At 37.7% G+C, this 17,655-nt stretch overlaps 1 pseudogene; it reads right to left on the bottom strand.

Moving 5' to 3' along the window:
- The window catches only part of LOC114400027, a 69,001-nt pseudogene that overhangs the window by 19,830 nt on the left and 31,516 nt on the right, over positions 1–17,655 (bottom strand).

Genomic DNA, 17,655 nt, shown 5'->3' on the forward strand with positions numbered 1-17,655 from the left:
CATTCATTTTTTCCGTTTTCGTGAAAAAAGCTATCCCTCTCTGCGTCATCGTTGTTTCCCACAATCTGCTCGCCCCCCTCTTTGCATGTTTGGTCATCTCGGTCAGCAGCCATGGATTGGCGCGCCATCTGCTCTTCCTGTGTACCTACTTCGTGCTCTGACATACCCCTCTTCTGCTTAGCTACCTGTACCCAGGCGGTACTGACTTTACCCAATGGGTTTGGTTTCCTGTTCGGACCAGTGGATACCATCGTGAGACTGTTAGAATTGGTCCCGGCATCAAGGTTGGAGGTGGTCACTGTCGGCGGTTCACGGTTTTGCGCTTCTCCATAAGTTGCAGGTCGCCTTCTTTCTCCAATCCGCGTGTCTCCTCCGGCACCCAAGTTCCGACGTCGCTATCGTCAGATTCAATCTCCTCCAACGACCCCATATCCCTCCTACGTCGACCGTGGTATGCGTCGAAGCTGCACCCGCATTCCTCCACCACATGCACTCCGTATACCTCCCCTTGTATGTGGACGTTTACGGTGTGTTGGATTGTAGGCCTCCATGGTATCTTGATGAGCACCCGTGCCCTGTCCACCCTCCGAATTTCTTCAACATCATCGTCCACCTCCACCATATCTCCGACAGCAGCCACAATCTTCTTGATTTGGTTCGTGTCCCAGGCCAGTAGTGGAATACCCCAGCACTAGACCCAAGTCAGCCTGTACCCAGTACGTATCCTTGGGTTCCACTTCTCCAACGAGTAAAACAGAGACTCTCCTCCTTCTATTTCTTCCTGGATCATTTGTTCTGCTTTCGCATTCGTGAGACCAAGTAATAGAATTAAATCATCCCCCATATACTTCGGTGTTACATCTGCTCCGATGTCCCATAGTAGGTCGTCTTCAACCCTGTCAAACATTGCCAGATTCTTCAGTCTCCCCACCCAAGCCTCATTGAACCACTGCTTCCCAATCAATGGTATATCAAGATATACCGATGATAGGGATCCTTCACGACTGTGGGTGTTGTTATGGAGTGTCTTCCTTTGACCTGGGTTCCCATTATTCCTAGCCACCACCTCCACATACGAGCCTTAATTCATTCTCTGGTTTGGGTATCTTCGTTGAGTTCCTACATTTTCATCTCGCTCATCATATCCCATTTGTCTGTCTTCAGGTGTTGTCTTTCTCCCTATCTCCCTCCCAAATTTTGGAATGTTCACGTATAGTTTTAGTCCGCCAAGGACGACGTTGTCGAGTTTCCTTTCTAAGCTGTGCACATCCTTCACCCCTTTAAATCTAGCAAACCCATACTTCCTTCCATTCTTGTTCTACTGCTTGGAAATGAATATCTCTCTCACATCGCCCAGCTTTGTGAAGTGGTACCACAAATCCTTTTCAGTTACTTCTACAGGGAATCCCGTGAAGTAGAAAAATGATATGTCTTTCTGGTCCCTCCAATTCTTTCTAGTGTAGCTCTGTTGTTGTGCATCTCTGTTCCCTGCATAGGTCCGCCGGGGATCCTCTCTTAGCCTCACTCTGTCTCTCTCTATGGCCTTCTTTCCTCTAGTCCTAACTCTCTCTCACCCACTGTTTCTCTCTCTACTCATTCTCTCTCTAGAGGGTGTATTGATTTCCATAATTATGGAAAACAACTCCTTCAAAATGATAGCCTTATTGGAATTAATTAAATTATATTAAATTTAAAAAATAAAATGTTTATTTTAAAATTTTCATACTTCTTTTAGAATTATTTATTCAGCAAAATTACTATTTAAAACAAAATGTTTTGTAATGATGATAATAATAAATTAATAACGTAAGTAGTCTAACACTAGTTCCCAAGAGGCTGCAACGCTTCCTTCATAACACTAATTCCCAAGGTGCCTGACCCACAGTTCTTGACGGAGTACAGACTTATTTCACTAATAGACTGTATGTATAAGATAGTGGCGAAGTTGCTAGCCAAAAGAATGAAGAACGTCATGTCATCTATCATAGATGAAACCCAATTTGCTTTCATTGAGGGTAGACATCTACTACAAAGTGCACTGATTGCTAATAAGGTAATTAATGAAGCCAAAAGAAATAACAAGTCATGCCTTATATTCAAAGTAGACTACGAGAAGGCATATGACTCGATCTCATGGGACTTTCTGTTGTACATGTTGAGGAGGACAGGATTTAGCTCTAAATGGGTTAAATGGATCGAGGGATGTATGAAATCGGCCTCTGTTTCAATCTTGGTGAACGACAGCCATACCACTGAATTTCTTCCTCAAAGGGAACTTAGGCAAGGGGATCCACTAGCACCCTTCCTATTTAACGTTGTAGCTGAAGCTTTGAATGGGCTGATGAGGAGAGCTGTGGAAGAAAGTATATACAAAGGCTTCTCAGTTGGGTCTAATAATGTGAACATAAGCATTTTACAGTACGCGGACGACACAATCTTTTTTGGAGAGGCTTGTATGGAGAATGTCAGGGCCATAAAGGCTATCCTAAGAGCTTTTGAATTGGTGTCAGGGTTAAAAATAAACTTTGCAAAGAGTTGTTTCGGAGCATTTAGGGCAACAAATCAATGGATCCAAGATGCAGCAAAATGTTTGAATTGTAGTATGCTGGCTCTTCCGTTTGTTTATCTTGGCATACCGTTAGGGGCAAACCCGAGGCGAAGTCATATGTGGGATCCCATTATTCACAAATGTGAGAGAAAACTGACAAAGTGGAAACAAAAACACATATCCTGGGGGGGGGGGGGAGTCACTAATACAGGCAGTGCTAACATCAATTCCTATCTATTTCCTTTCTTTTTTCAGGGTACCCAAATCAGTGGTGGATAAGTTAGTGAAATTACAATGTAGGTTTCTGTGGGGAGGCGGACCAGAACAAAACAAGATTGCTTGGATCAAATGGGAGGTAGTGTGTCTTTCAAAAGAAAAGGGGGGCTTGGGTCTGAAGGACATCAACATGTTTAACCTTGCATTACTTGGTAAATGGAAGTGGCAGCTCCTACAACAAGGGGAATTATGGGCCAGAGTACTGGAATCCAAATATGGCGGCTAGAGGAGTATTGAAGAACCAGGCAAGGTACACTACGAGTCGATATGGTGGAGGGACCTAAAAATAGCTCTTCATCACTCAGACCAGGGCTTGATCCTTCACAATAGGTTGAGATGGAAGGTTGGAGGTGGAGATAAAATTAAATTTTGGGAGGATAGGTGGATTTGTCAGGAGGAGACGTTAGCAGCAAAATATCCTAGATTGTATTTGATCTCATCACAGCAGAATCAGACTATCCGACAGGTGGGAACTCACAAGGACACCGGATGGGAGTGGAACTTTATATGGAGGTGGCCACTGTTCGATAATGAAATTGATGAGGCCGTTAGTTTTCTAAGGGAGGTTGGAGGGTAGTCCATACAGCAGCAAGGATTGGATGTTTGGGAGTGGTCAGGAGATCCGTCAGGTATATACTCCACGCATAGCACATATAATCTGTTACGGGAGGAGACAGCAATAGGACAGCCGGAGGAATGTTTTGAGGAGCTATGGAGAACAAAGATTCCTAGCAAAATTGCGGTCTTTGCATGGAGGCTATTTAGGGACAGGCTGCCAACAAAGAAAAATTTACAGCAGAGACAAATGCAGGTTGCGGATATGTCATGTCCTTTCTGCGGAAGTAACGAGGAGGAGGCATCCCACCTATTCATCCATTGCACCAAAATCCAACCTATCTGGTGGGAAACTATGTCATGGTTGAATATTAAAGGTGCCTTCCCCTTAAGTCCAAAACATCACTTCACTCAACACATCTCTATTCAGATAGAAGGTTTGAAGGTAAAGACATGGAGATATTGGTGGTTGGCTGTAACGTGGTCCACTTGGCAGCTCCGAAACAGAATATTGTTTTCCAATGCAGTATTCAATGCTAACAAATTGTTTGAGGATGCATTATTCCTACTTTGGACTAGGCTCAGAAACTTGGAGAAGGACTTCACAATTCACTACAATCAGTGGTCTAGTAGTATTCGACAAGGCTTTTTGCATAAGTAGAGGATAGAACAAGTAGGATAACAGTAACTACATACTACAACAGCAGCTCTTGAATGTTTTCCTTGCAGATTTTATTTGTCTGCTCAATTAAAACATTATGCCCATATGATGAAGCCACTATTTTGTAATTTTGACATTTGGATTTCATCATGTCTCTGGTTTCCTCTTCATCTCAACATGGTATCTAAAGCTAGACTAGAGATTATCCTACTTGGTGTATGCCTGGTGGACCCACTGCCATGAGTGAAATTTTTTTTCCGGTAACCATATTTCAGCTGCAATTATTAGTTTCCAAAGCCATATCATCCCTCTGACAGCCTCCCACCCCTTCCTGACCATCTTTCACCATTATACAAAGGGGCTGACCAGAAAGGTTGTGTTAAGTGTCATAGAATGCAGCCACTGAGATGCAATTATTAGACGGTTGAGATCGCAAATCAACTAGAGATATGGCCCAAGTAGAGCTTATAAGGCTTGGGCAATCCACATCTTACACAAGCCAGTTTTGTGGGATTAAGTTAAGCCTTAAACCCAAATTCTAAGAATAATTAATATAAATAAGGGTTAGTACCGTATTTCCAAAGCCAGTTTTGCCTTCCAAAAAAAAAAAAAAGGGTTAGTACCGTATGTTTTATGAATAAATCAAATACATCAATACATTGTAATAAATCTTGGTTAATACTTAACATCAATTCAGTGTTTCATTTTCTTTTATCCCTTCTCCTTCCCCAATATCTAAAACCATATAATTTCAATAATATAGGCATAACTTTGCAAAACTGAGTATAAAAGAGAAAAAAAAAAAAAAGCACTGCTCTAAATAACCCCAGAAGAACCAAATGGATTAGCAGTTGCCATCATGTCCACTTAACTAAAGGAAACAAGATTCAATTCCTCCTGGCTTAGGCATTTATTTTGATGGTGACATGGAGCATTTGATGCAGTCAGTGCCAAGTCATCAACTGAGAACTGGTTGGACCTGCTAAATGGCAGTTCAGTGGGTTTATCTTGGCTTTTGGCATCTGCAACTCTAATAATGAACTAAACTAGACAAACAATGGGTTCTAAGTCAAGCCAACCAGTCCAGTTCGGTTTTTCAAACATCGCCCAGATTTCTGAGAATAGGTAACATCCACATAAATATAAGAGAACATTAAAGTAGTCAATTTCTAAAGAGACCTGCAGATAGAACCTCTTGAATTCATCAACACCATCAAGACTGTCAATTCTTTGTGCCATTTGTTTATCTCCAAGTGTAACAACTGCTAGTGCCTGCCAACCAGATAAAGTCAATTTATTACTCAAGATGCAGATATAAATATCACTAAAGAAGTACTGAAAGTCAAACTCAGAATAAAGTAACAAAAGTAGAAAATTATTGATTTTTAGTAATCATGAGATGCTCATAGTACACCAAATTGCTAATGGAGAAACATACTGTTATAATTTTGCATGAAGTCAGAATGAAAACACATGTTTCTACTAGTAGAGGCTTCGTAAAACAACATCACAATTGAAGCGTCTAACACTCTTGAACAGCAATTTGGAGAAACAAACATTTCTTAGGTGGGTTTTTTTTTGGGACAGCAATCAAAAGTAGCTGTTTAAACATGGAATACCTCAGAAATATAAGTTATTGCTTGTACCCTAAAAAGAAGTATAAAGTATTACCAGTCTAGTGCTTTATGCAAAAATTTACACAAGGGTCAACAGATAATATACTATTCCATCATCACCAAGCCTGAGAAACTATAGAATTTCATCCTTCTAAGGCTTGTAATAACCTGAGTAATCAACACACTGATTTACAATCACTAATTTCTAGATTATATCCAAGTTGGTTACAATTGGAGACTTTAAATGTGAAGTGTGTTAAAGGTTCAAAGAGTCAGCATTATTAGTTTTGTTCTTCCTTTGTATTTGAGCATTCTATATCCCCTCTAAAAAACTAACAAAGACAGAGAAGAGATAGTGTGACTTGCACAAGCATATATAGACACCAACAGATATCATCAAAAGCATAAACTGGAAAACAAATAAAGTTGGCACAGACCTGTGTCTCGCCTCTTGTGAAAAGAGTACTTCCATGTGCTCTAGGTAATAGACCACATCTCGAGTAGATTGGACGTATTCCGTCAGGTGTACGCCCATCGCTTCTTTTCCCCCCCTGTCACATACACAGAAAAGAAATCAATAAGCATGGATCCATTCAGTTTGGTAATTCATCATGCAGACAAGCTTCTAAGGATTGCAGCATCATTGTTACATTTACTTAAAGTTACAAAAATTATACCCAAAAAAAAAGTTGCATTCTTTTGACAAGGACAAAGTCAACCCAAAAGATTATTAAGATACTAAAAGGAAGTACGTGAATCGTTGTACAACATGTTTCATTATAAGAGAGTATACATTACTCACAGTGTGTCTTTTTACTTCTGATAGTTAACTGATAGACTAACTACTGTAGTTAGTAGTTAGTCTGTTATCAGTTGGTAGTATAGTTAGTGCTTGCCAGCTATGTAATAGTTGTCAACTAACTTAGGTTACATTAGTTGGTAGTTAATCCAAATATATAAACAATCTTGTAATCTGATTACAGTGGGGTTGAATAATATCAGATTTCTCAATCTCAATTTCTTCTCTTCTCTCAAATTCTCTCAACTCTATTATTCATAAGTAGAACTTTATGTTATAGGAATGGGCAACTTAATTGCTTAAAATACTTTGTGATCAAGAAATCCTAGGAACTAGTTGCAAACTCGATGAATAAGCTCCACAGTAAACAAGTCTTAAGGGACTATGTGACACCCTCTACCCCTCACATATATACTAATAAAGGAATAAAAATTCAAATATTGATTAAAAGTATTTTTAAATACAAGTCTTTCAAAGGGATAAAAGGCTCGCATTCCTTCCTTCTAAATCATATTCAAACTTGTCCAAATAAATAATAAAGTCATATCGGCTCAAACAAGGCCGTCTAAGCTTCATACAATTAATATAAAACTTATATCTTAATGTCACATCCTATCAGAGTGTTGTGTTCCCGTATCCTCTAGCATGAGGTTCTTCATAGTCATCTACCTATTCATCTACTCCCCCGAACACAAAGTTCAAGATCATCACAGGATTCAAACACAGACAACATGCAGGGAATGAGTTATCGCATTCCTAACTAATGGAGAGAAACAAGAAACATGTAGATATAAATATCATATAAACAAAATACAACTTACTTAAGCATCACTCACGTTATTTCACCACTTTGTCGCATAACATTACCTCGCAGCACCACACATTTTATTTATTTTCACAACATTCACGTACTCAAGGATCAAAACACAATATCATCAAGTCAATCAATATCGATCAATACACAAGCGTTATGCAATATATACACTAAGACTCAATCCTATATGCAATGTGGTACCATATTAGTGAAAAATCACGTCGGGCGCCTAGGAGTACATGACAAGACAAACCACATACTAGTAAATCAGGTCACTCTCACTAGGTAAGATCATAGGGAGACCAGTCAGGGTCACAGTGTTTTGCGAGAATGCTCCAACCATATGGGATCAACATAGGCTTAAAGAAGCACTCAAACCGGGTGACCCCCAAGACCTACACTTCGAAGAGTCCGTCAAGGCCTCTCCCTCCTGATTCAGGTCCAACCCAGAAAACATTTTAGCACACAGACTCTATCTATGAACTATACAAAACACACGACTCCTCAATTGTTCTCAAAATAGTTTTAACTCGTCGCCTTTGAAGGGTCTTAACATTAACTCGTCGCCCTTAAAGGGACTTATAGTCGTGTGATTGTACAATCCATAGTTTATAACTCAATGCATACAATATCTCAATGCACACAACATCTCAATCACGTGCATACTTAGCTTATCACATACACTCGATCTCAATTACAATGGTATAATCTCAAAATAGCATGTTATCACACCTCATGAATCATATTCATTTTACCTATGAACTATGCAATACACACAACTACCCAATTATTTTCAAAATCATTTTAACTCATCGCGCTTATGATTAAACTCGTCGGGTTCCCACAATGGATCCCATCACAATACTCGTCACGCAAAACTCGTCGCCCTTAAAAGGTCTTATAGTTGTGTGATTACACAATTCATAGCTCACAACACAATATACATCTCAATATACATGTATTTCATCATTCATTACATGTTCAATTCACCACATACTCAAAATTTGAATCATCATTTCAAATCTTCAATATAACAATTTATACAAAAGATTATCACAACCTGGAGACTAAGACCCCTCAAATAATATTACACAATTATATCAAAATCATAGGTCAAAATATACAAATACCAAGAGCACAATTTGTCAAGCAATTCTCATCAGAACAACAATATTTTATTTATAATAATAAAGGAAAAATTGCAATTTAATAAACATCCCAAAATAAAACCCCAATTTAATCCTCTCCCTACACATGTTCTCACTAAGCCCCAATCGCGAATAACTCATCCCTTACCTCTAAGCGGGCTCACGTGTCTTTCAACAGCGATAGAGACATCTTTAACAAGTTCCTGAGATTCCTCTGATTGCTCTGATAGGGTTTTCAAACGTTAGAGAGAATGAGAAGGGATTGAAGCCTCCATTTGTACTATCTTCATGCGATTCCTTTTTCTCCCTCCACGAATATTATCTCGCAAATCCCAACGGTGAAAGTGTGCGCAATTGAATTTCGAACAACATATCCAAATTTCATGAAAATCCAACAGTGAAACCGGGATCGTAGTTTTACTAGACTGTTTTGGGTTTCTGTGGGAAAAGAGAAAGCTATAATACGAAAGGTATTTCTCTTAGCTCTGACATGTTTTTGCAATTCCCAACGGTGAGAATGCTCGAAATTGGGTTGCAAACGTGGTGCTCAAATTTCACGACGATCTAACGGTGAATGAGTCTGAGATCATCGTTTTTCTGAGACAGGTTTGCTGGGTTGCGGAAAAAAGAAAGGGTTTTGAGGAAGAGAAGGGGAAAAACGAAAATGAGGGAAAAAAGACGCACCCGTCAGTGTGAAAACTGACCTAACGCTATTTATAGCTAGGTTTAATCTATTTATTTATTTATTATTTTATAAAAACAAATTCTATTTTATTCTCTATCAAACAAATAAATAAAATACCCTTTTATTTTCTCTCAAATCAATATTTTAATACACTTATTTCTCTTTATTTATTCAATTATAAAAATCTTATCATAAAACTCTATTTATTTACAAATAACAACTCCTTTGAAATTAGTCTACAAAAAATGGGATGTTCCAGACTATTATATCTAGAAATCATAGCAACATTGTTCTGTTTTCTTCGCATCCGTATAAATAAAACGGTTTTATTATCACATCCCCTTATAGCCACTACAGGTAGGGTTATCTGCAATTTTAGCATCCAAATAAATATGTTGACAATGAAATAAGCAATGCTGCTGCATTATCCTCTATTGACTAAACTAGAAATGAGTCAAATGATTAAACAACTCTTAGATTAATGTGAATTTGGGTCTAACTCAACCTCAAAAGCTAACTCAAGGGGTGAGGGTTGCCCTTCACTTGTATACTCTAACTTGGCTTTATTTTTAGCCGATATGTGACTTGGATTTTTTCCAATACATCCCCTCACGCCCAACATTTCTTGAGCTTGGTGCATGGATAACAATGGTGGATGGCCCTATGGATTAATCCTGGATATGCTCTAATATCATCTTAGGGGGTGTTTGGTTTGACTGTTTTCTGTTTTCATTTTCATTGAAAACAGAAAATGGTGATGAAAATGTGTTTGGTTGAATTTTTGAAAACATTTTCAGTGAAAATGAAAACAGGAAACAACCAAAAAATGAAAACAATAAAATCTCATTTTCAGTGTTTTCACTCGAAAACAGGAACTTCATTTTGGGTAAAATGAAAATGCGATGACAAAAAATATAATTTTAAACAAATTTAAAAATACAAAAAAGACAAGTCAATATATTATAAATTTTCAATGTTTTTATTTCCTGAAAACAGAAAACAAGAAGTCAAACCAAACATGTTTTCAGAATTCTAATCTTTTGAAAATAAAAACAGTTTTCAGAAAATGAAAATAGAAAATAAAAACAGAAAATGAAAATACAAACCAAACACCCCCTTAGATTCTTAGAATGTGAATTTGGGTCTAACTCAATCCCAAAAGCTAGTTCAAGGAGTGAGGGTTGCTCCTCACTTATATACTCTAACTTGACTTTTATTTTTAGCCGATATGGGACTTGGGTTTTTCCCAATAACAACAAAACAAGTTATTTGAACATCTCTGTTGCTCAGAGTCTCAGACTCTGGTCTGTATCTATATTTAAATTTCAAATGTGCAATATGATACAGGTGAAAACATACCGAGGCCCAGACATAACAAAAAATGAATTACAAGCAGAGAATGCATAATACAAACAGACCTCCCACTTGGAGAGTTTACTCCACGCTGGGCATAGAGTACAACAACTGCCATGAGACAGTTAGTGTTACGAGTATGGCAGTTATTATGACATTAATTTTCAGAATGTAGAGTGCAATAACTGCTACGAGGTGGTTATAGTTAGGAGTGCGGCAATTACTATGACAGTAATTTTCATAACATAGAGTGCAACAACTTCCATGAGGCAGTTATTGTTAGGGAATATGGAAGTTTTTAAGGTGCGCTATGCAATATAGAAGTTAGGAAATAGGGGGGCAGATTTTCATGTAAGTGATTTTCTTAAGTATCAAGTAGAAAGTCTCTTGTAAAACATTCTGTAGGAGCTTTATGCTCTGGACAAGCCCTGGCTCAATATTTACGAAATAAAATCAGTGTTATAATTGAGGAATCCTATCAGTCAAGCACCTATGCTATCAAGCAAATAACATTTCTGCAAACCTTGATTGTTTGAATGAAGAATTAAAAGAGAGATGGAAAGAGGAATAACTTCATTGACAAGCACCCTTTTTTGCATCATTTTTCAGCATAAAAAATGTTGGCCCACAATTAAAATCAGAGAAAGTTCCATTTAAACAAAAAGAATAGAAAATGATCACATATATTATATATGAAAGAAAAAGACAGGTTATCCACCTATGCAGTAAGCATTGTCGTAAAGTTCCATAAATGAAGCAATTGAAATTCATCAATTTTCATCAAAGGGATAAATGAACCAATGCTCATCAACATCCTCAAGTGCAAGTCTATGAGTTGAAAGTACAAAGGTAAATTCACTTGATAATGCCTTTTTTTTTGTTAGAACCAACTCAAACTAAAAGCTTAATAAGTTAGATGCATAACTTGGAATAGTTCTACATCAAACATGCCATCATGTCTGGGCTAAACAAACAGAGGCAGCAAGGATCATTTCAGTCTAATACCAAGTCACCAATTGTTTCAGCTGTTTAACATGCAAGTCCAAAAATAATTTAATATCAAATGGACTTGTGTTTGCTATAGCAAATTCATGATAAATAGTTAGGCATTTCCTACCTCATTGCCCATTGAAATAATTAATGCATTTTGATAGCATGGAAAGGAATAATCTTACAAGTTTAAATTTTGATAGTTGTCAGATTATTATATGGCTCATAACTAAAACTTTCAATTCTAGTGAAAGAGCTTTTCTATTTTGAAGATAACAGAAATTCACATACTTTTTGACAGAAGTCTCCCCAAGACCGCAAAAGAATCAGACTTATATAATTATGTTGGATGGCAATCTTAATTATTTTATCACAAGTATTCATACCTCTACCATTCGCTTCCTCCAATATTTCGATGTAACTTCCTTAAATACCAACTTCACATCCACCTCAGAAAACTGTACGAAGTGGAAAAAAAATAGATGTATGTTAAAAAGTAAAACTAAATGAACTCAGAACAGGGATACAAGAGGGCAGGGCATCATCTCTACATGAATCAAGGAACAAAATATAAAATTAAACAATTCAAATACACAAATATATATATATATAAATATATATATATATATATATATATATATATATATATATATATAAAGAACATAATGTCTATTGCAAGAAAAAATTTGACCCATAGTAGGATACTATATACACAAAACAAGGGAATTAAAGCATGAGAAGTATTCTTTTTTGCCCCAGTTCTTGGGTGGTCAGGGGTGGGTATAAATAAAGCCATTATTAGAGAGAGAACAGAGAAAATATTATGAGAGACAGTAAGTTATCATCCTAAACAGAGAAATTTAAAGAAAACAAAACCCAAGAGGCAAAGAATGCAACAAAGCTGGCCAATATCTCTGCACTGACAATGGTTGTTCCCCTAAAAGAGTCACAAGCAGAACACCAAAGAGAGAAAATCAATATATTGGTAGCACAAGCCTAATTTGAGTTTGTCATGCTTCTCTGAGAAAATTGCAACAAGAGCATCATATAATTCTATCAACTATCAAGTCTATCACCTCTATGCATCACCTCTTTTTACAAAAGAACTCATTAAGAAAAAGAAAGGAGAAGAATGGGATTAAACCTCCTAAGGCTACACTGCTACAGAGAAACTACAGAAACAAAAAAGAGGACAAGAAAAATAAACTCATTTGAGCAACCCAGTTGTTAGCATGACCGGCCTAGAAACACCGATAAAAAATAAACATGAACAGAGAGCACTGAGCCTAAGATAACCATAGATGCATCACTTTATAATAATCCATTTAAAAAAAGAAAAGAAAAAAAAATTAGAAATAAGCGTTTTACTTACTAAAAGGGCTGGTTTACGTGGAGTTGGCTTTATATGAACATCACCTTCGTCAACTTCACCATCAACAATTACTTCCTCATCTTCATCCTCAACCTCAAGAATCTCCGCAATGGTCTCAGAATTACTCCTCAGTGTTGAATCATTTGAGACAAACCCGTTTTCTGTGAGTATCTTCAGAACCTTTTCTTCTAATGATGAAAGGGCTTTCCTTCTGGGAATTTTGTTTCTAATTTGAAGAACTTTTACTAACTCATCACTGGCAATTGCCTGCACATTCCCACTCGCTTCAGTTTCTACACCATATTCAACAAAACTAACTAATGAAGTCTTCAATCATCTTGTTTGAGAAAATATTTAATGAAGTAAAAGCACATTTCTCTCACAGTATTTGGCACACTCTTTTTTATTTTATTTTATTTTGCTCAGCAAAATAGATAATATATATTAATGGAGTACCAGAGGTACTAAAATACAGATATTGGGATGTCCAACACAGAATTGGTTCCAAAACTGACTAAAATGGAGTCAGGAGTGGAACCACAGTTGGCTACCCCAGCTGGAGCAAACTAGATTAGATACAAACTGTTACATGAACCCTGCAGAAATGTTACTAGACCATTGGTTAAAATGCATAGGAAAAACCTTCTCTAAATTCCTCATCCATGTCCAAAGCAAGAAAACTGCGTCATCCATAACTTTGTTGCTGTCAAAATCCTCATTGGAGAATATCATCTTATTTCTCTGCTTCCAAATGGTCCATGTGACAGCTATCCACCACCACTTCCATCTTTTGGCCCTCAAACCATCGGCCATTGTTAGAACATGTTGTAGGAAATGCATCTTTGGGTCTTTCGGGGAAGCATAAGATTGGCTCACCCATGACGATGATTCCCACCATAAGGGGGTAACTTTTCTGCAGTGGAAGAACAAATGGCCTGCATCTTCCACCTCATTCCTGCATAAAGGACAGCTAGTGTCCGAGACTGCTACTTGTCTTCTGTGTAAATTAATTTTGGTAGGTAACCTATCCCTAATTAGCCTCCAAACAAATATTGCATACTTAAGTGGCACCTTCAGTTTCCACAATTCATGATATGCAGTATCGTGGATCCCTTCGACTGTCGCTTCTCTCAACAACTTGTATGCTGATTGCGCCGTATAATGGCCACTTGGATCTCCCCTCCACAACCACCCATCTCTTCTATGCATCTGAATAGGCTGTCTTTCAATATCATTTAGAAAATTGGCAGCCATGAGTACCTCATTATCGAACAGCGGCCTTCTCCAAGATAGCTTCCACTCCCATCCCGCTTCCTTATAGTCTCCCATGTGCTGGATTAACTGATTTTGTTGGCATGAAATTAGTGACAGTCTTGGGTATTTTGCTCCCAATGCTGCCTCTCCTTCAATCCACTCATCCTCCGAAAATTTTATCCTATCCCCACATCCAATTCTCCACTTTATACCCCTTTTTAATTCCTCCCCTTGCTGTGATGTGTGGAAAACCGATTTTAGATCCCTCCACCACAAAGACTGTTTTTTATCATTAGTTGCTGCATCCAATCCCCTCCATCCTCCATATTTAGACTCCAATATTCTTACGCACAGCTGGCCTTCATTGTGAAACATGTTCCATCTCCATTTACCAAGAAGTGCAAGGTTGAACATATTTATATCTTTAATACCCAAACCGCCTTTTTCTTTTGGGAGGCACACTCTTTTTTATTGGTTGAAATTTATTGAAAATGACAATTATGTGGATACCACATCATATTTAATGATTCTCCTGATTTTGTAGTTTTCAATCAATTTTAACCGAGAGTGTGTTTGAAGGAGTGTGTTAGAGAGTGTGTTCCTAGCACTCCTCAACTATCAATAGCAACAGATGACCAAATATGATTTCATAAATGTTTCAAAAAAACACAAGAACACTTCACAACAAATAACAGTATCACAACATGTTAGAGTTTTAGAATGGTTTTTGGGTTATTTCTCCCAAACACACAGGGCAGAGCAGGGGGGTGAAGACTGAAAAGAAATGCAGAGCACAATTGCATGATCGGTGGTCTCAATGACAGCATGAAAGTGATAAATCTGGCCAGAGTCCAGAGATGTATAATAGACACTGCATCCTTCCAAACTCCTCCCAGAATCCCAGCTCAAGTTTCGCCAACAAGTTTTTAGTATAGTGCAGTTGTAGGAATTATCTCCTGAATGAGGTCCAATAGAGAAACTCTAGTGGGCTTAACCAGCCTGATTTGAGGACCCAACTTAATTTGAGCCATAGTAATCAATCCAGAATAGCAGCGCGGAGCAGCTGACCACAAAAACAGAAAAATCCCATAGCTAGATCTTGAGGCTATCCCAACAAAATGGTTTGAAAACTCAAATCAAGGGCAAGTTAGGGTTTTTGGCCCCTGTTCATCATAGTGGCCACAACTGCCACATTTTTCCACTACAGTGGCCATGAATGTGATTGAGCAGTGACCCCAGCCCATAAATGCAATGCAATTAAGCACCTGTAGCAGCCACCTGCCACAACTTGATGCACAATACTACCGCCCGCTATTGATAACCCTAATTCAAGGACAGTCATCTTTAGGCCCAGTTAGGAGTGGCACTAACCCAATAAATTTAAAAAGAAAAAAATATATATACATACATACATACATATATATATATATATATATATATATATATGTATGTATTATTTGACTTTCACAGGACAATGGCAACAGAATGCAGAGTTGTAAGAGTAGAAAATAGAGATGCATATATGGGTTAGCAAAATATTTGATTATTATTAGCGCTTATCTTCAATGAGGGGTGTACCTTTTGGTTCCCTCCCTCTCACCTAATGGTGTTAAAAGCCATCAGCCTCTTAAGGGCGCCTTATGCCTTTGACAACCTTGCTACATTAGCAGTGGACATAATTATTATTAGTATAGATAAGGTAGGTGTTAGTGCTTTGTATTATATAAGCAACAAATCGATATTCTTCTAATAATATTGAGAGCCTCCTTTCTTTCTAATCCTCCTACCATACCTAAACTCTAAGCCCTATAATTTCAACAGACTCAGTTGGAACCCCCTAATTTGGCTGAGATATTGCTGTTTGACTCAGCATTCTTGTTGTTTGCCTCTATATGATTATCTCGCTATAGTTCCACAATTTTTCCTCTGCTTGGTTGCTGTTCCCGCCACATGGAATACTGTGTTACAGTTGCTATTTGGTCATATTTTGATCTGTTTACATGGATTTTCTCAGCCGGGTACTATTGTCCAAACAAACAACAAACTGTTGTACCATATGAACTGTTGAGGAACTGTCCAGTAATGTAGGAATTGTTTAGGGGAGAATAACATCTCCCGAGACATTCACAAATCAGAAAGAATTCAAAAAAACTGGACCAAACAAATAGAAGAAAATGATAAAGGGTAGCAACGAGCCTACTTCAACATGTTCATAAAGTTCGGGAGGAGGCAACTTGATGGCATCCAACATCTTTGGCTTCCCACATTTCTTAACCAAAGCTTCTACCTCATTACAGATTGCTCGCACTGCATCCTGACAGTAAACAACAGGCAAAAGATGATGCATTGGCAACTAAGCACAGAGCTGTTCATGAACCATCAAAGAAAACAGATGACACAAAAATGGAGATGTCTATAAAGTAAAGCATGTGAATCCCACTATAACTAAAACAAAACCTGTTAGGGAGGCAAGTGGCTTACTCTTTTACCATATAAGACTTTCTAGTGAAAATTTTAAATGCTCAATGCAATAATAGCCAAGGAAAAATGAACTGAAGATAGATGTACACAGCAAAAAGGTTGTTTTGAAACATTTTAACATTGTTACATTTGCAAGGAGTTGAGGACGAGGATATTTCTAGAGATCGAAATCTTCTGTGATGACTCCTTGCTTTCAATGCTCTGTATGTTAAACAGACATAAATAAATGTGTCTTGCATGATGCAGTGCAAATAATATATTAAATAACACATGCATATGATTTTAGGGGAGCAAAAGAAAATCCATTAAATGTACTAATGATAGGTAAGCTTATCTAAATAGTACTGTAAGGCAACAACCTGACCAACTTCTACAGCTTTAAGTAATTTCTCTTCTGGAAGAAAATTGCTATAGCCCTGCAATAAAAATTTAAGCCAGTTGAGCCAATATGAAAGTAAAACCATAAGACTTTCAAGAATCATGATTGACAGATTTTAGAGTCTAGAAAGATATGATTTCATCAGCATTTTTCTATAACAACCAATGCAGATTCCTGAAATTTGACTCTAACACAGCTGAAAGTGGTGACAGTTCTTTGCTTTCAAAATACTGAAAATTAGAGTAGGAAAATTTTGGTGTTCTCTGCTGACAGGTGCCGGTGCCAGTGTCAGTTCAATAAAATTCCGCAATAGTTGAGGTTGCAAGTAATTGATTTGGATAAGGATTGCAAACATGTTAATTAGGGATTTCAAATTTCAATTATTGATTTATGACATAGGAATGGATGTAGGCCATCTGTTTTTTCATTGCAGCAAAATCATCCCTGTTTGGTGGGAATCGTGGTCTTGGGTGAATATTGTAGGGGTTTCCCCGTTGAACCCAAAACAACATTTCCTCCAACACATTCTTGGAGTGACTGATGGAATAAGGGTTACTAGGTGGAAGTGGTGGTGGCTAGCCCTGACATGGACCATTTGGCAGCAAAGAAACAAGGTTATCTTTTCCAATGACATCTTTAATGCCAGCAAAATGATGGATGACGCAGTTTTCTTGCTATGGACATGGCTCAGAAATTTGGAGAAGGATTTTGCCACTCATTACAA

The sequence above is a fragment of the Glycine soja genome, chromosome 19 (genome assembly GCF_004193775.1).
Source record: "Glycine soja cultivar W05 chromosome 19, ASM419377v2, whole genome shotgun sequence".
Classification (NCBI taxonomy): domain Eukaryota; kingdom Viridiplantae; phylum Streptophyta; class Magnoliopsida; order Fabales; family Fabaceae; genus Glycine; species Glycine soja.